At 45.0% G+C, this 19873-nt stretch overlaps 5 non-coding genes across 5 annotated transcripts; 3 read left to right on the top strand and 2 right to left on the bottom strand.

The window, feature by feature from the left end:
* Positions 1–189: 189 nt before the first annotated feature.
* trnae-cuc (transfer RNA glutamic acid (anticodon CUC)) lies at positions 190–261 on the bottom strand. Its single transcript has one exon. It is a non-coding gene; the product is annotated as a tRNA-Glu (tRNA).
* Positions 262–18695: 18434 nt separating this feature from the next.
* Positions 18696–18768, top strand: trnar-acg (transfer RNA arginine (anticodon ACG)). The gene has a single exon. It is a non-coding gene; the product is annotated as a tRNA-Arg (tRNA).
* A 401-nt stretch (positions 18769–19169) lies between these two features.
* trnae-uuc (transfer RNA glutamic acid (anticodon UUC)) lies at positions 19170–19241 on the top strand. Its single transcript has one exon. It is a non-coding gene; the product is annotated as a tRNA-Glu (tRNA).
* A 119-nt stretch (positions 19242–19360) lies between these two features.
* On the top strand, positions 19361–19447 carry trnay-gua (transfer RNA tyrosine (anticodon GUA)). Its single transcript is given in 2 exon segments — positions 19361–19397; positions 19412–19447. It is a non-coding gene; the product is annotated as a tRNA-Tyr (tRNA).
* A 115-nt stretch (positions 19448–19562) lies between these two features.
* trnae-cuc (transfer RNA glutamic acid (anticodon CUC)) lies at positions 19563–19634 on the bottom strand. Its single transcript has one exon. It is a non-coding gene; the product is annotated as a tRNA-Glu (tRNA).
* Between the last annotated feature and the right edge of the window lie 239 nt (positions 19635–19873).

Here is a 19873-nt window from a genome sequence, read left to right as displayed (position 1 = left end):
TTCGCCATTTTACAATCACGGCCGCCGGTGGTGGGCAAAAAATTAGGTCGCTGGTTCAACTACGGCTCGAAGGAGTTCTTTTTCACACATAAACATTTCCTTGACCCTGCTTCTCGACGAGGGCGTCAGCGCTTGAGTTCGTAGTTCGCCATTTTACAATCACGACCGCCGGTGATGGGCTAAATCTCATTCCCTGACCGGGAATCGAACCCGGGCCGCGCCGGTGAGAGCGCCGAATCCTAACCACTAGACCACCAGGGAAGGTCTGCTGATGACTTGCCCTCAAGCCTGGCTGTCGCCTCTACCAGATTTTACAGCAAGACCACTAATACTTGTATTTTCCTCCAGGAGAGGAGACGTCACTTACCCTGGCAAACTGACAAACTGTCACAGACTCTGTAGGAATATCCTAGCCACACCACAACTTGCCATGAAAACAAAGCAACCGAGATCCCCAACATGTGAGGCCTCCATCTCGAAGGATTTTAACGCAGTTTTTTGCAGACGTCTCTTACCCTGGATCCCGGTTCTTCCGCTGAGAAACTGTCACAGACTCTGTAGGAATATCCAAATAACAACACAACTTGCCATAAAAACTAAAAATTTGAGATCCCCAACATGTGAGACCTCCATCTCTAAGGTTTTTTCTAGCAGTTTTTTGCAGACGTCTCTGGCCCTGGATCCCAGTTCCCAGTTTTTCCGCTGAGAAACTGTCACAGGCTCTGGAGGAATATCCTAACAACACCACAACTTGCCATGAAAACAAAAACAATAAGATCCCCAACATGTGAGGCCTGCATCTCAAAGGTTTTTAAAGCAGTTTTTTGCAGACGTCTGTGGGCCTGGATCCCAGTTCTTCCACTGAGAAACTGTCACAGGCTCTGTAGTAATATCCTAACAACACCACAACTTAACATTTATTTTATTTTATTTACTTTATTTTTTTTCAAGGAAGGTCCCATTGAGATTAAAAGATATCTCTTCCTCCAGGGAGTCCTGGCCAAGATGGCCACACTACAAATCACACACAAACACACAACACATATAAAACATTCCAGAAAGTCAGAGCACAACATTCATCATAAATCAAGTAAAACAACAGCATGATTCAATCATTGTATACTGCATTAAACTTTTAAATACATTCAAAGGAGGAATTGTTTCAGGAGGGACAGTAGCTTGAAATTCATTCCACAGCCATGGAGCATAGTAGGAGAAAGACGATTTACCATGCTCTGAATGTACCCTAGGTACTACTAATTTAATCCCATTAGATGATCTAGTGCTATAGTTCTTTCTACATAAACATAGAAGACTAGTAATGTAATTTGGAAGTCTACCCATCAATGTCTTTACAATAAATTCTAACATATGGGATTTCCTTCTTTGATATAAAGAGGACCAACCCAAATAGTTGTGCAGCAAACAATGATGAGTACGTGAACAAGAATTTGTTATAAAACGCAGTGCAGCATGATAAACACCATCCAGCCTTTTCAATAAATATGTAGACGCATGCATGTAAACAACATCACCATAGTCTAAAATAGGTAAAATAGTACTCTGTATTATTCTCTTTCTAGCTATAAAGGAAAAACATTTTTTTTTCCCGAAAAAGAAAACCCAGTCTTGGTTTAAGCCTTTTCACCAAGTAATTAATGTGAACATCAAAGGCTAACTTCTCATCGAGCCATATTCCTAAATATTTATAAGTTGGTACTCTTTCTATATGTAAACCCTCAATAGTCAGAATAGGCATAACAGTAGACATAGAACGGCTACGTGTAAAAAGAATATACTTCGTTTTATTTACATTTAAAACTAATTTTAGTTTCAACAAAGTAAGCTGAAAAGTATAAAAAGAATCCTTAAGAATTTCAATAGCCTGAGACACACAGGATGCAGTGGAGTAAATAATTGTATCGTCAGCATAAAAATGTAGCTTTGCCGATTGTATTCCCTGCCCCAATTCATTAATAAAAATAGAAAAAAGAAGTGGTGCCAATAAAGAACCTTGCGGGACACCCTTCCTGACTATTACCATGGATGAGGTGTAATTATCTACATCTACACATTGAGTTCTATCCGATGAATAATTTTTAAACCAACTCACAGCCGAATTATCGAGGCCAACACTTTTAAGCCTCCGTAACAGTTGTAAGGGGTGTACAGTTAAAGACCCAGAACCAGATATGAAGAATGAAGACCCAGAGTCAGAATTATAAAAAATTAAAGAAAATATTTACTGAAGATAGTTTGCAGTTTCATCAGCAGAAGTCAGCTTCAATACTCGCACAGGAGTTCGTAGGCCGCCCCGCTTACAGTTACAAAGATCACAGCAGTTATACGATTTCCAAGGTCTAAGCTAAGTCATTGCTTACAGGATGAATGATTCTCATTGGCTATGAAATAGATAAACACAGTAATTTTCCACACATATACAGATAGAGTGAAGCATATCTCCATCGATTATGCAGCTGAAGTAAGGCACGTCATGACCTTCCAGGTCGCAGATTTGGGTTGCAGGGCACCAGTATGTCCAGAACAACAACTCAGTCAATCTCCAATAATACCAGTGGTTCCTTAACCTGTAACCAAGAAGACTAACACACACACCGACACACAGCTTTTCCAAGGTTGGATTTGGCCAGGCTCTCACTATAAACAGGAGAGTCCTCTCAAAACATAAAGATAATGCGTTCTTTCTCTGAAGGATAGCTAAACTTTAGTCTAACTGGAAAGAAAGGCTTTAACGAAGAAATGGCCCCTTAAACTATTGGCTTCAATGACCCCTATATGTTTTAACACATTGAAGACCTTTCTCAAACACAAAACAAGTCCCTATTTCATTTCTGGAAGCTGTGTTAAATAAGCAAGCACTGCATTCAGATATCAAATACAGACATTAAAGAATACATGAAAAGAACATTTCAGTAATCACAATGGTAACTTATATAAATAAAGCAAAATCTCCAGAGAAGTCATTCAACTCATTTGATATTTAGAAGGAAAAATATTGATTAATACCTTAATTATAATCAATCATTACATATACATTGAAGCAGCAGTGGATTCCAATCCACCCCCTTCAGTCCCCCGTTTTAGACCAATGCGGAGTCCTAAACACCACATCTGGTCTATCCATAAAGAGGCTGCTTCAAAATGTTAGGTTTCTGACCCATGCTCCTCTGTCAGGTTAATTTTTATAAAACAAACAATATCTTTTTCCTTCAATGACTTAATATCAACAACATATCCCACATACTACAATATTGATCTCCAGAACCTTTGGACATAGCTGTCTTTACATGTCTTACACAGCTATTATTCATCTTGGCTAATTTTGTTTCATCATCAAATTAACTGATACAATACAAGTACATATTTAATCATAAATACCAGGATATATGTGTCAGGGTTACATCATCCAGATCACCATCTCCGCCCACTCGTTCCCTTTCACCCAACCAGACTTTTCCCCGTTCATTATCCCCTGAGTACTAATCACCGTCACCTGTGTCCCATCAACCATATGGACTATAAAACACTCACCTTCACTGCAGTCACTTGTCTGGTCTCGTCATTCCATGGCTCACAGACTTCCCGATCACTTACCTTCTACTTACCGTCGCTTCACTCATCTTGGATCAACCCATCCGTACCAGCCATCGCCACGCCACCTGCAAGAGAGGGAAAGAAAGAGAGAGACTTAAAACCACAGCTAAGCTTCATTGAACTTTCTATGTTACTTCTTCTCACCTGTTATCTCCGACCGCAATCCTTCTGCAAAATAAACACTGATAACTTACCATCTTGTCTGATTCCTCTGTGATCCGTGACAGAAGACCAGACCACAGAAAGGAGTAATTATGCAGAATCAGTCGGATTTAGAAGAGGATTCCTCAGCGGCTAATCCTCCGGTCGCCGCGGCACTCTTTCCACCACCTCCACTTCCGCAACCTCCCGCTGCTTCGTTCACTGCCTCTGCGAGTCCCATGGCCCGGCCAGCGCCCTACTCTGGTGAGGCGGAGAACTGCAGTGGGTTTCTTCTCCAGGTATCCTTGTATATCTCCATGAATGAGCATCAGTTCCGTAGTGATACCGCCCGGGTGGCTTTCATTATCTCACTGTTATCTGGTCAAGCACTTCGATGGGCACAGTCATTGTGGGATTCAGATGCCCCGGTGGTCAAATCCTTCTCAAGTTTTAAACAGCACTTTAAAGAGGTTTTGGGCAAACAATATCTGAACTGTCCATTCACGACCAACTCTATAACCTCCGTCAAGGAAATTCTTCAGTGAGTTCGTATACGCTTCAGTTCCGCACACTAGCCGCAGCTAGCGGCTGGAATGAAACCGCCCTGATCACCGCATTTCGTCATGGTTTGAATTCCAACGTCCGCCAGCTGTTGGTGGTGTATGAGGACAGCATGGGGTTAGAGAATCTGATCCAGCAGACAATCCGTACAGCCCAGCGTCTCACCGCTTGTGATAGGTTTGTACCCACTGTAAGTTCTCCGCCTCCGGCGCCTTCAGTCACTCCTCCAGCACCAGTTCCAATGGAAGTAGACTCCACCCACCTTTCTACAGCTGAACGCCAGCGCAGATTTCAACATTCCCTCTGTCTATACTGTGCTTCCGACAAGCATCTCCTCAGTTCTTGCCCTGTACGACCTCCGCGACAGGCGGTAAGTGCCATTCAACTCTCCCCGAAGATTGAGCCTCTCACACGTACCAGAGTACATGTATTAACCTCCTGTGTTTGTCTCCCAGCGCAAGCCCTCATTGACTCCGGGTCTGCGGGGAACTTCATATCCACCCAGTTTCTCCAAAAGTTGAATATTCGGCGACGCCGTCTGTGCCGAGATCTTCCCGTCCAAACCATACAAGGCAAGCCATTAGGTCGTGGTCGAATTCGCCATTATACACCCACTCTAACTCTTCGTATCGGCTGTTTACACTCTGAGGAAATTTCTCTTATGGTGCTGGAGGAGTCCACCGCGGATATCATCCTGGGACGTCCCTGGTTAGTACAACATCAGCCAGTACTCCACTGGGGAACTGGAGAGGTACTCCGTTGGGGTGAAGATTGCCATAGATCCTGCCTCAGTTCCATCCAGAAGGTTCATTCTTCGTCCCGTTCCAAGTCACCCGCGGGGGAAACTAGAGTTCCTGTCTGTTCTACTTCGGTGGAAAGCACTGAAGTCCAAGTTCAAGGCGAAATCCCAGTGGAGTACCAGGCGTTCCAGGACGTATTCAGTAAGGAACTGGCAACCAAACTACCTCCACACCGGCCATGGGACTGCGCCATCGACTTGCTACCCGGAGCCACCCTTCGCAAAGGTCGTATATATCCTCTGTCCATCCCGGAACAGAAGGCCATGGAGGAGTATGTGAAGGAAGCTTTACATCAGCAGTTTATTCGACCATCTACCTCCCCTGCCGCTTCGAGCTTCTTCTTTGTGGCCAAAAAGGACGGAGGCTTGCGGCCCTGTATCGATTACCGTCATCTTAACTCTCAGACTGTCAAATTCAGCTATCCCCTTCCTCTGGTACCTGCCGCCCTGGAACAGCTGCGTGGTGCACGCATTTTCTCCAAACTGGACCTTAGAAGTGCGTATAATCTGATCCGAATCCGGCATGGAGATGAGTGGAAAACTGCCTTTGTGACCCCCTCGGGCCACTACGAGTATCAGGTCATGCCTTTCGGACTGTCCAACGCTCCTGCCGTCTTCCAAGGTCATATGAATGAAGTCCTTCGAGAGTTCCTCAACCGTTTTGTAATCGTCTACATTGATGATATACTCATATACTCTTCTTCTATGTCTGAGCACCATCAACATGTCATCCAGGTCCTCGAGAAGCTGAGAGCACACAGGTTATATCTGAAGCTGGAGAAGTGCGAATTTCACACCTCTACCGTTCACTTCCTGGGTTATGTCATCAACCAACAGGGCATCCAAATGGACCAGAGGAAGGTGGAAACTATCCAGAACTGGCCACAACCCTCCTCCGTAAAGGAACTGCAACGATTCCTGGGGTTCGCGAACTTCTATAGACGATTCATCCGGAACTACAGTCATATCAGTGCTCCCCTCACTTCTTCCCTCAAGGGACGGCCCAAGTCTCTGTCCCTATCTCCCTCCGCAGTACAGGCCTTCCAGCGTTTAAAGGAAACTTTCATCACTGCTCCCATCCTCATTCATCCAAACCCGGACCTTCCGTTTGTGGTAGAGGTAGATGCCTCATCTACTGGAGTAGGAGCAGTTCTCTCTCAGCGGCAGGGTGAGCCACCCAAACTCCTTCCATGCGCCTTCTTCTCCAAGAAATTAGCCCCGGCGGAGCGGAACTATGACGTCGGTAACCGAGAGCTGCTGGCCATCAAACTGGCCCTTGAGGAGTGGAGGCACTGGCTGGAGGGAGCTAACCATCAATTCACAGTAATCACCGATCATCGCAACTTGGAGTACTTAAGGGAGGCTAAAAGACTGAACCCTAGACAAGCCCGCTGGGCTCTATTCTTCACACGCTTCAACTTTGTGGTGTCATATCGTCCCGGGAGTAAGAATTGCAAGGCTGATGCACTTTCACGACTCCATCACACCTCTGTTGAAGATCTTCAACCCGAACCTATCCTCCCTCCAGCCGTAATCCTCAGTCCAATCGTCTGGGAGGTTGACCAACAGATCGCCCAGGAACTGACACGTCAACCCGCTCCGCCGGGAGGTCCAGAAGGGCGTATTTTCGTACCTCCACATCTACGTACTCCCCTTCTGGACTCCGCTCACTCCCTTCCGGGCTCTGGACATCCGGGTAGCAAGCGTACCCTCTCGCTCCTCAGTCAACGGTACTGGTGGCCGTCCATCTCCAGAGATGTCTCCAGGTTCATCCGCGGTTGTTCAGTCTGTGCCATCACCAACACCCCGAGGAGAGTCCCAGAAGGCAAGCTCGTGCCGTTACCTCTTCCCAGGCGACCATGGTCACACATTGGTGTCGATTTCATGACTGATCTACCCAATTCAGAAGGCTTTACCTGCGTATTCGTTGTTGTGGACAGGTTCTCTAAAGGTTGTAAGCTGATTCCCTTACCTGGTCTTCCCACTGCGTTACAAGCAGCTGAAGCTCTATTCCACAACGTCTTTAGGAACTTCGGCCTCCCAGAGGATATCGTCTCGGATCGGGGACCTCAGTTCATCTCAAGAGTATGGCAAGCCTTCTTCAAACTCCTCGGGGTCACCATCAGCCTTTCCTCAGGCTACCATCCGCAGACTAACGGCCAGACTGAGCGGAAGATTCAGGAGATTGGACGTTACCTGCGGACGTACTGCCATCAGTACCAGGACAGCTGGAACCGTTACCTCCCATGGGCTGAGTATGCCCAAAACTCTCTGCGGCAGAACACCACCGGGCTCACCCCCTTCCAGTGTATCCTTGGTTACCAGCCTCCACTCTTTCCTTGGTCGGGTGAGCCCTCGGAGGTTCCAGCTGTCGACTTCTGGTTCCATCAGAGCGAGGGGGTATGGGACTCAGCTCATGTGCATCTACAGCAGGCAGTACGGAGACACAAGGAACAAGCGGACCGTCACCGACTCGACACCCCTCAGTATCAGCCAGGTCAAAAGGTGTGGTTGTCGACTCGAGACATCCGTCTCCGTCTACCTTGCCGTAAGCTGAGTCCTCGATTCATCGGACCATTCACCATCCAGAGGCAGTTGAACGAAGTGACCTACAGGCTCAATCTTCCCCCTCATTTCAGGATTGCTCCTTCATTCCATGTTTCCTTACTTAAACCCTTCACTGACCCTGTCACCCCTGTTCCCTCAGATAACCTTCCCACTGACGTACCTCCTCCCGTTCCCGTTGAAGAGGAGCCCATTTATCGAGTCCGCTCTATCATGGATTCTCGGCGGCGAGGTCCTCGGCTGGAGTACCTGGTGGACTGGGAGGACTACGGACCAGAGGAACGTTCCTGGGTCCTGCGAGATGACATCTTGGATCCAACGCTACTCACCCAGTTCCACAGTGATCATCCGGATCGTCTGGCTCCCAGGGGTCGTGGTCGACCCCGCCGCCGGCAGCGCCCGTCTCAGGCGTCAAGAGCCGCCTCGGGAGGGGGGGGGGGGTACTGTCAGGGTTACATCATCCAGATCACCATCTCCGCCCACTCGTTCCCTTTCACCCAACCAGACTTTTCCCCGTTCATTATCCCCTGAGTACTAATCAACGTCACCTGTGTCCCATCAACCATATGGACTATAAAACACTCACCTTCACTGCAGTCACTTGTCTGGTCTCGTCATTCCATGGCTCACAGACTTCCCGGTCACTTACCTTCTACTTACCGTCGCTTCACTCATCTTGGATCAACCCATCCGTACCAGCCATCGCCACGCCACCTGCAAGAGAGGGAAAGAAAGAGAGAGACTTAAAACCACAGCTAAGCTTCATTGAACTTTCTATGTTACTTCTTCTCACCTGTTATCTCCGACCGCAATCCTTCTGCAAAATAAACACTGATAACTTACCATCTTGTCTGATTCCTCTGTGATCCGTGACAATATGCACTAGTTTTTATAATTTCCAATTCATTTTATAATGAACTAAGAAGAATAGTTAATCCATTCTTTTCACTACTCCCCTTTATAGACCCAAAAGGTTCAAAACACTGGTTGAAAACACAAAGGTTGTCAAACTGCAAATAAACAACATAAAAAAAAAAAATAAGACCCATAATAATCCACTTTAAGTCTCTCCATGAATTCATCCTTCAGTTTACAATCACCATCTTAATTATATAACATCTTATACTTTTTTTTTACTCTTTTCAAAAATAGAAATAAAATAAAACAAATTCAAATCATCATTTCAATCATTATTTTACCCCTAAAATATAGAATTGTTCCCCATTCTGCTAAATGCATTCCTTATCTTTATATCACGTTAATCCCTGTTAATCATACTCAATGCCTTTATTATTATTATTTTTTTTTATCTGAAACATCATTTTTCATACCATTTCAACTTGATTTGACTTAACAGGTGTTAATAAATAGTTCCATAGATTCTATCAGAAATTTTATTTTCATAACATACATTTATCTACTATATTTCTTCTCCTATTTCCATATTTCCCTACATGCCAGTTCCTTCTGCATCACTTTCCTCTTCCATTGAGTCTCTCACCACTGTCAGCCTAGTGACACTTAAAGTTCCCTCGTTAACTACTTCTCACAGTATTGCTCTATCAAATGGTTAGTCTGACGATCCAAAAAATATAATCAGTATTGTCTCAGTCCCACTTATCTTTACAGTTTTACAGAAACCAAAATATTATGTTACTCAAATCCCAGCCCACAGCCATATAGCTGCTTTCTCTTTTTACCTTTATTAAATTGTAGTTTTCTTAGACATCTAATGTCATACATACATTTAATGGATTGAGAAACAAAACCTTTTCTTTTTAGAAGTTATATTCACTCCTCCTTTGTTCGCCCTCCGGCCTTTCAATAGAAATGAGGGAGCTCACTCTGGATAATTTGGATAGTGACTTAGCCAATGTGTCACTTTGTCTCTCTGCCGTCAAGTCTATATATACATATATATATATATATATTTTTTTTTTCCTACGTTTATCCTTATGATCCCACCTAGTTGTCTATTTAAATTTAGACCCTCAGTTGAATTTAGACAAGAGGTTTACCCCAGAATGTATGGCAATCTTCTTTACAATTCCAATTTATATAAAATACTAATCCAGAGAGTAATTCAGTTCAATATCATAAATGACAAAAGCATTCATAATTACCAATAGCAGACAGAGCTGGAGAACCATTCCAATTAAAGCTCGTCCCATGTTCTGCATTGTCTTTTCATCAGATTGACTTAGAATTATCAACTTTTTTAAAGTTGGTCATTTCACTTAACCCATCTGTAATGATAAAACACTAATTCCAGAGGTTAATGACACAATATCCTCAAAATCAGGAAATAATAGTACCCCAAACTAATGCATACAAGACATAAAGTGCTGTCACCATCACACGCACTCATACTAGACACACATATGTTAACTGTTCATTTTCAATGTTCATTTTTCTTTATATTATTGCTAAAAGATTTAAATTTTAAATACGATTTTAAACTTCCCATTTTCCTGTAGCTTCTACCTAATTTTACATGGTCTCTTAACCAGTTTCAAAGCATATTAAATTTGTTACAATAATCTTTGACCATTCACCTTTGTTATCCATACTTTTCTTAAATCAAAAGCTGTCTTCATCTTTAGCCACCACCATGTCTAACGACCTTCAAGAGTTAAAACTATGTTATAGACATATTAGTTCAAAATCAACACTATGATTTTCCTTGCCCGTAAGGCAACCGACATCAAAAAGTTTTATTACTGTCTCCACAACAACTAATGGGAATCACTTCATGGAATCAGCTGGCCACTCCCGCTAATCATTTATCTTTAATTTTCTTCTCTTCAGGGTGTCGTCCCCTGGCATAGTTGCAGACACTTGTCACAATGAAAAACAAGCCATACAATCAATGCGGTTTCTGGTGAGTGGTATAGAGGAACTCACATTTCTGGGTCAGACTGCCGTAAAGTTAATTTTAACCTCACAGCGCATCTCACCTCTCAATGCTCTGCTGACCCCGGTGGCCTCAAGTAATCAGCGCTCAACTGTCATACCTTTCTCACAAATAACAACTCCATCCGGAGTTTTCCAGTGTTCGTGACCCCCTGTGTTGGGCTGTCCCCTGGCCAGGAAGATCATCCCGTCATTGAGTAGCCACTCGTACACACGTACTCACTGGTGACCAGTCATTCCCAATAGAATCAGTTTTCTTCAACAGAACTCAACTGTTTTCTGGAGCTTAGGAAAGGCACGTTCAAGAGTCACCAGAGCCATTCCGATTGCCTAATAGTGTTCACAGGGAGACAGGTTAATAACAACAGTATTTAATCACTTAAATCCATTAACTATCTTAAAAGCAGCAACCTAGCTACTCAGTGGATTTACATCACAACCGTACATTCAGTGTACATTTCCGTCGGCCCCGCCCCCGTTTCATGGTGGGGACTAAGATCAGACAAAGAAGTTACTGGTCCTAAAATAACCTAATCAAAGATGTCACTACAAATAGCTTATCACTTATGACACCGACTCAGGTAACAGCTTTTAGCTGACATTGAATGAGAGAGAGACATTGAATGAGAGAGGGACTGGTACACTGCACTCTCATGAACGTCTAACTTTATCTACCATCTTTTAACTCTATCCCAGCTTAAGGCATCTTTGCCAGATATTACATACGGTTTCAAATAAACATATTATTAATATTTGTCTTTTGCCCACACCTCAGGAAATTTAGGCATTACAAATTTCCACTCAGATTGAGTCTGTTGCACTGGCAGTTTCAGCCAGAGCACACATCAGATTCAGATAAGCAAACTGTTTCATTACAGCCAATAACAACCTTATCTTTTGAAAGCAAAACATCAGCTTCTAGTTCTTTCATGGTCAACTTTTCAAGCTGTTTGTTTAATCAGCATTTAGCAACTGTTAATCTAGTACTGCTTCTGCTTATTTGTTCTTACATAAAAATAATTATTCTAGTTCTCAATATGTCACGATACCACACACAGGAAACAGGGGTAGATCCAATAGCAGTTTATTCGGGTAATCCAAAATCATAAAACCAGTCCAGGCAGGGGTCAAAACCAAAAGGCAATCCATAAACAAGAATCAAAACAATAAAAGGCAAGAACACAGACCTCCAAAGTGGTGTGACGAATAACAACGACTCCGTGACAAACACTAAAACAGACAGGGTATATATACACTCAAACTAACAAGGTGATGGGAAACAGCTGAGTGCAATGAACTGATGAGTGACAGACAGAATGCTGGGAAATGAAGTCAAACGTGAAAGACACCGTGAGAACGAGGACCTCTAGTGGCAACCCAGGGAACACAAACCAGACACTGTGACATAACCCCCCCTCTACGGAGCGGCTACCAGACGCTCCAAGACCCACAAAAAACAAACAAAACAAGAGACCAGGAGGGAGGTGGAACGGTGGAGGATCAGGGGGAGGGATGGGGGGCCAGGTCCATGGAAGGGAACAGAAACAGGGGGTGATGGTTTAGCCGGCGGCCAGGGCGAAGCAGACGGTCCATCGGGCGGCCAGGGCGAAGCAGACAGTCCATCGGGCGGCCAGGTCAAAGCAGACAGTCCATCGGGCGGCCAGGTCGAAGCAGACAGTCCATCGGGTGGCCAGGGCGAAGCAGACAGTCCATCGGGCGGCCAGGGCGAAGCAGACAGTTCATCGGGCGGCCAGGGCGAAGCTGACAGTCCATCGGGCGGCCAGGGCGAAGCTGACAGTCCATCGGGCGGCCAGGGCGAAGGTGACAGTCCATCGGGCGGCCAGGGCGAAGCTGACAGTCCATCGGGCGGCCAGGGCGAAGCAGACAGTCCATCGGGCGGCCAGGGCGAAGCAGACGACCCCTCGGGCGACCAGGGCGGTGAAGACCCCTCGGGCGACCAGGGCGGTGAAGACCCCTCGGGCGACCAGGGCGGTGAAGACCCCTCGGGCGGCCAGGGCGGTGAAGACCCCTCGGGCGGCCAGGGCGGTGAAGACCCCTCGGGCGGCCAGGGCGGTGAAGACCCCTCGGGCGGCCAGGGCGGTGAAGACCCCTCGGGCGGCCAGGGCGGTGAAGACCCCTCGGGCGGCCAGGGCGGTGAAGACCCCTCGGGCGGCCAGGGCGGTGAAGACCCCTCGGGCGGCCAGGGCGGTGAAGACCCCTCGGGCGGCCAGGGCGGTGAAGACCCCTCGGGCGGCTCCGGCTCAGGAGCAGACACTGGCTCCGGCTCAGGAACAGACACTGGCTCCGGCTCAGGAGCAGACACTGGCTCCGGCTCAGGAACAGACACTGGCTCCGGCTCAGGAACAGACACTGGCTCCGGCTCAGGAACAGACACTGGCTCCGGCTCAGGAACAGACACTGGCTCCGGCTCAGGAACAGACACTGGCTCCGGCTCAGGAACAGACACTGGCTCCGGCTCAGGAACAGACACTGGCTCCGGCTCAGGAACAGACACTGGCTCCGGCTCAGGAACAGACACTGGCTCCGGCTCAGGAACAGACACTGGCTCCGGCTCAGGAACAGACACTGGCTCCGGCTCAGGAACAGACACTGGCTCCGGCTCAGGAACAGACACTGGCTCCGGCTCAGGAACAGACACTGGCTCCGGCTCAGGAACAGACACTGGCTCCGGCTCAGGAACACACACTGGCTCCGGCTCAGGAACACACACTGGCTCCGGCTCAGGAACAGACACCAAAACTGTAACAGCCACAAGAACAGACACAAACACAGAAACAAACACTGGTTCAGGAACAGGCGCTGGCTCTGGCTCCGGTACAGCAGACACAGGCTCCGGCTCTGGAACAGGCATTGGCTCTGGCTCCGGCTCAGGTACAGCAGACACAGGCTCCGGCTCTGGAACAGGCACTGGCTCTGGCTCTGGAACAGCAGACACTGGCTCCGGCTCTGGAACAGCAGACACTGGCTCAGGCTCAGGAACAGCAGACACTTGACTCGGGACCACTGGACTCGGGACCACCGGCACTGGGACCACCGGAACTGAGACCACCGGACTCGGGACCACCGGGTTGTTGGGGAGATACGAGGCCCTTCTCCTCCTCCTCCGTCCTTGATGGCGAGCTGCAGCCTCAGTACTAGACGGGACCAGGGGCGAGGACTTTGGACTGGACAGGACCAGTGGTGAGGAGGACCTTGGGCTGGACGAAACCAGTGGCGAGGGCTTTAAGATGGACGGGACCAGCGGCGAAGATCTTGTGCTGGGCGGAACCAGCGGCGAGGATCTTGAGTTGGACGGGACCAGTGGTGAGGACCTTGTGGTAGATGAGCCCCACGATGATGACTTTGTGCGGGGTGGAACCAGCGGTGAGAATCTTGTACTGGACCAGTCCGGCGGCTCCGGATCAGAAGAATGGAAAGGCGGAGGATGGTGTCGTGGAATTTGTCGACCACCTCCTCCCCTGCAACCTCCCCGAGTTCCGGAGAACTTTGCCAGACGAGTCCCCAGAAACGACTCACCATCTCTGATGGACGAGTTCGCTGAAGCCTTAGCCGCCGCTGCTTCCTCAGTCTGCTGGGCCCATAAGCCAAAACATTGAAAAATGTTTAGTCGAGGCGCTTCCTCCCCGACCTGCGAACCTCCTCTCTGTGGTCCCCTTCCTTCCCCATACACAGGAGAAGGGTTATGGAATCCCGAACTGCTGGATCTATTCATCGTGACGGAGTCGTTCTGTCACGATACCACACACAGGAAACAGGGGTAGATCCAATAGCAGTTTATTCGGGTAATCCAAAATCATAAAACCAGTCCAGGCAGGGGTCAAAACCAAAAGGCAATCCATAAACAAGAATCAAAACAATAAAAGGCAAGAACACAGACCTCCAAAGTGGTGTGACGAATAACAACGACTCCGTGACAAACACTAAAACAGACAGGGTATATATACACTCAAACTAACAAGGTGATGGGAAACAGCTGAGTGCAATGAACTGATGAGTGACAGACAGAATGCTGGGAAATGAAGTCAAACGTGAAAGACACCGTGAGAACGAGGACCTCTAGTGGCAACCCAGGGAACACAAACCAGACACTGTGACACAATAACGTTTCACATTTCTCAATCTCAATTTTAATTGTCAAGTTCTCAACCATAGTTTAATATTTGACTTTAGTTTTCTCTTGGAGTTTATCAATCTCCAATTAGGATTCACACTATAAGTTTGACGAGGCAAGCACTCTCTGCTTGTGATACTTTTGCAGTTATTGTAAATCATATGTGAGATTAGTCTCTATATCATCTAAAACCTTTTTAAAATGTTTAATTACAACATAATCATCCTTTTAGTTACTTTGATAAATTTTGCAACTCACATCTGTTGGAGTCATTAATTTTACATCAACTTGTATTCATCAATTCACTTATAAAAATTACTATTATAGAAATTACTATTATAGATATTTTCTTCAAAAGGATTCACTTTAAGACTTCAATCTTTTGACCTTTTTATCTCTTATTTCTCAGACGAAAAATGTCACTGTCGTCATTTAAACACTGATCTACTTTCAAACCAATATTATTACCAAAAATGTGTTGTCATTTTACCACATTTTAAACACTTTCTCGGTGGGCATTTACAGTTACGTATTAAATGGTCCTGATGACCACCATTAAAACACTCTCGGCTCCAACTTACTGCACACCCTTGAATCAGTGTGTGTCCCATTAAGGAATGCAAACAGAGCCACTGATTAAGCAGTTCTCTGTATTCTTTTACAGTCCACCAGTGGCTGATTTAATCATAATATTCCAATCATAATCTTCATCATTATTATTGGCAGAACATTAATTTTCATAAGCTGCAAAATATTCTAAGTTGTTTTCACAAAGTGTCTGTTTAACTTTAGTCACACTTGTCCAAGGAAATGATCTTCGACCCATAATTTAATATACTTGCTTTTTGTAATCATCGTAAGCAATACAAGGCTAAACATTTTAATTTTTCAGTTTCTTTGTTTGTTTGTAGCCAGTCAAGTTGTTGTTTAAATTTACAAACAGAAGCAAAACTTATCAAGACAACCATTTACTTAATAATTTCTGCAAATTTCTCTGAAGTGAGGGCTTCAGAGCACAGCTGCTTACAGCGTTCGCTCTTTTGTCTCACTATTAGTTTCAGGACTGTTCAAGTTACTCAGTTTGTCTACCATATCTTAATAACAGTTCAAACTCACCTGAAGTCATTGCAGAAATGGAGGCGGCGATCTTTGAACAACACAGCTTGGCTTCTCCGTGATGAAACTGCAGAGTATACTCCAAAATCACAGTTACATATACTGGTCCATGCCAATTTGGGTCACAACTTTTTTTTTCTTTTTTTTTCTCTCGGGATCGTTCCTGATGCATCCCTGGCAAACAACCCTATTTTTGTTAGTATCCCTAACTGCCTGATTCACTAAATTCGGGGATCCCCTATCTGAGATGGAAGAGATTGAGCAGGTTTACGGTGCCACTGGACCTCCCGTCCAGGGACGTACTCTGCTGGGGTGGTGCTACACCATTATTGCCAGCTGGGCCCCCACAGAGCACGCTTCGCTTGCGCTGTCTGCTGCCGTTACCCTTAACGACGCTTTCAGCGACTTCTTATCCTCTCAGCAGTAGGCCTACAACTTACTCCTTCACTCGCCTCATCGGAGTGAAGGCTACTTACTCCTTCACTCGCCTCATCGGAGTGAAGGCTCTCCCGCTCTCCTTCAAAATCTCTTCCAGTCAGACAGCCCTAACAATTAATAAAAGCTTACTACCTTGTGTGTTGATTTGCCAGAGATGTCACCACGGAATGATTGCCCGCCGCATCCTCCACCAAACTGTAAGGGGTGTACAGTTAAAGACCCAGAACCAGATATGAAGAATGAAGACCCAGAGTCAGAATTATAAAAAATTAAAGAAAATATTTACTGAAGATAGTTTGCAGTTTCATCAGCAGAAGTCAGCTTCAATACTCGCACAGGAGTTCGTAGGCCGCCCCGCTTACAGTTACAAAGATCACAGCAGTTATACGATTTCCAAGGTCTAAGCTACGTCATTGCTTACAGGATGAATGATTCTCATTGGCTATGAAATAGATAAACACAGTAATTTTCCACACATATACAGATAGACTGAAGCATATCTCCATCGATTATGCAGCTGAAGTAAGGCACGTCATGACCTTCCAGGTCGCAGATTTGGGTTGCTGGGCGCCAGTATGTCCAGAACAACAACTCAGTCAATCTCCAATAATGCCAGTGGTTCCTTAACCTGTAACCAAGAAGACTAACACACACACACCGACACACAGCTTTTCCAAGGTTGAATTTGGCCAGGCTCTCACTATAAATAGGAGAGTCCTCTCAAAACATAAAGATAATGCGTTCTTTCTCTGAAGGATAGCTTAACTTTAGTCTAACTGGAAAGAAAGGCTTTAACGAAGAAATGGCCCCTTAAACTATTGGCTTCAATGACCCCTATATGTTTTAACACATTGAAGACCTTTCTCAAACACAAAACAAGTCCCTATTTCATTTCTGGAAGCTGTGTTAAATAAGCAAGCACTGCATTCAGATATCAAATACAGACATTAAAGAATACATGAAAAGAACATTTCAGTAATCACAATGGTAACTTATATAAATAAAGCAAAATCTCCAGAGAAGTCATTCAACTCATTTGATATTTAGAAGGAAACATATTGATTAATACCTTAATTATAATCAATCATTACATATACATTGAAGCAGCAGTGGATTCCAATCCACCCCCTTCACAGTAAAACATGATCCACTAAGTCAAACGCTTTTGTCAAATCAAAAAATAAGGCCGCACAATATTGTCTATTATCGAGAGCAGTAATTAAATCATTAGTGACTAATGTAGTAGCTGTTATCGTACTATGGCCCGCTCTAAATCCTGACTGAAATGCGTTGTAAATATCATGGCTAAGTAGATATTCTTTCATTTGATCATTTATAATAGATTCAAAAACTTTTGCTTAAACCCGTAATTTAGAAACCGGACGATAATTATTCAAATCGGAAGGATCGCCTCCTTTTAATAAAGGCATAACCATAGCCGATTTCCAAGATGGCGGAATTACATTAGTGGATAGACTCAAATTAAAAATCGATGCAATAGGTTCGGCAATAATATCTGCTGACAATTTTTAAAAAAAATTGGTTCAATTTGGTCAGACCCACCTGATTTCTTACAGTCTAAATTTCGGAGTAGTTTACGAACTTGGTACGGCAATACAGGGGCAAAAGAAAATAAATCTGATTCACTATTAGTCAACTCATCAGTTCTCTGTTCATCAAGGACCAAGGAATTGTCTGATTTATCAAACCAGCTGAAATAAAATTACTATTAAACGTATTAACAATATCAGCCTTGTCTGTAATCAATCTTTGATTCAATTTTAAAACTTTTGGAAGATTAGTGGATGTATTTGATCCTATAAAAGATTTCGTTAATTTCAAAAATTTAGAAGGACAATTCATGTTATCATTAATCAGGTTTAAATAATACTGACTCTTCGAACTTTATATTAATTTTGTACACTTATTTCGTAATAATCTATATTGAGACCAGTCCTCCTCACCATTTGTTTTCTTTGCTTTAGACCAAGCCACGTTTCTTTGCTTAATAAGATTAGAGACGGATTGATTGAACCAAATCTACCTCTCACCCGAAATCTACGTAAAGGAGCATGTTTATCACAAATTTCTAGAAAGATAGATTTGAAATAATCCCAAGCATCAACCACATCAGGTATAATTGAAACCAACTGTAAATCCCTATTATATACATCATGCAAAAAAGCCTGAACATTAAAATTTTTAAATTGACGTTTAAGATTTGAATTGAGAATTGAGATCCCCAACATGTGAGGCCTCCATCTTGAAGGTTTTTGTAGCAGGCCCCTCATCTGACCCCTTCCTGATGTTGGCTCCAGGTCTGTTAATAGCATGAGAAAAAGTAGATGTCATCACAGGCCTCTGCCCAGTCGAAAACCAAAAGGTGCCGTGTAAGCTCACGGACACCTGATCAGTGGGCCAGTGGTGCAATGGATAACGCGTCTGACTACGGATCAGAAGATTCTAGGTTCGACTCCTGGCTGGCTCGCTCTGCCTCGTTTACTATGCTGTCAGCCCTTAGCCGTTTTATTAACCCATAGTTTTTGTTATTATTATTATTGGATTGGTTGAGAAATATTAAAAATTGACAGTCCAACAATAGGCTGCTTTGTCAGTAGGATAACGGTTACCATACAATACTATGCGTCTTTTAAAATGCATTGCATGAGTACTGTCACAAGGACATTGCTTTACGACCAGTTTGTAGTGTCTATTATACCATCGCAAGAATGGGAGGAAACTGAGCCCCTCATGAGGCAAATGAGAGCTCCCTCTGTTGAGCCTGATGAAATTGAATTCAGTAAACAATCCCTTCGGATCATTCCCATGTCCTTAAAGGGGACGGTCACACACTAAAAGTAAAAGGGTCTGCTCCAGGCAGAAGGAAGATCCCATATGGTCTAGCGGTCAGGATTCCTGGTTTTCACCCAGGCGGCCCGGGTTCGACTCCCGGTATGGGAAGATTGTGTTGTCTTTGCATCACTTAATCGAAACAACCAGCATGTATGTCTGTAGCAGTTTCAGCCAGTGGCGGAGATTCAGCAACCTGATATGTTGAGGTTCTGTCCCCAATCAGTGTGCCTTCGATAGCTCAGCTGGAAGAGCGGAGGACTGTAGGTGGCAAGTTGGCAAACCTTAGGTCGCTGGTTCAACTCCGGCTCGAAGGAGTTCTTTTTCACACATAAACTTTTCCTTGGCCCTGCTTCTCGACGAGGGCGTCAGCGCTTGAGTTCGTAGTTCGCCATTTTACAATCACGGCCGCCGGTGGTGGGAAAAAACTCATTCCCTGACCGGGAATCGAACCCAGGCCGCAGCGGTGAGAGCGCCGAATCCTAACCAATAGACCACCAGGGAAAGTCTGCTGACGACTTGCCCTCAAGCCTGGCTGTGGCCTTTACCAGATTTTGCAGCAAGACCACTAATACTTGTATTTTACTCCAGGAGAGGAGACGTCACCGACCCTGGCAAACTGACAAACTGTCACAGACTCTGTAGGAATATCCTAACAACACCACAACTTGCCATGAAAACAAAAACAATAAGATCGCCAACATGTGAGGCCTGCATCTCGAAGGTTTTTAAAGCAGTTTTTT

Source organism: Siphateles boraxobius, unplaced genomic scaffold (genome assembly GCF_051911475.1).
Source record: "Siphateles boraxobius isolate OS27281-9 unplaced genomic scaffold, OSU_SipBor_1 87, whole genome shotgun sequence".
Taxonomy (NCBI): Eukaryota; Metazoa; Chordata; class Actinopteri; order Cypriniformes; family Leuciscidae; genus Siphateles; species Siphateles boraxobius.
The sequence above is the reverse complement of the archived record's forward strand: the minus strand, read 5'-3'. Positions and strand labels throughout refer to the sequence as shown.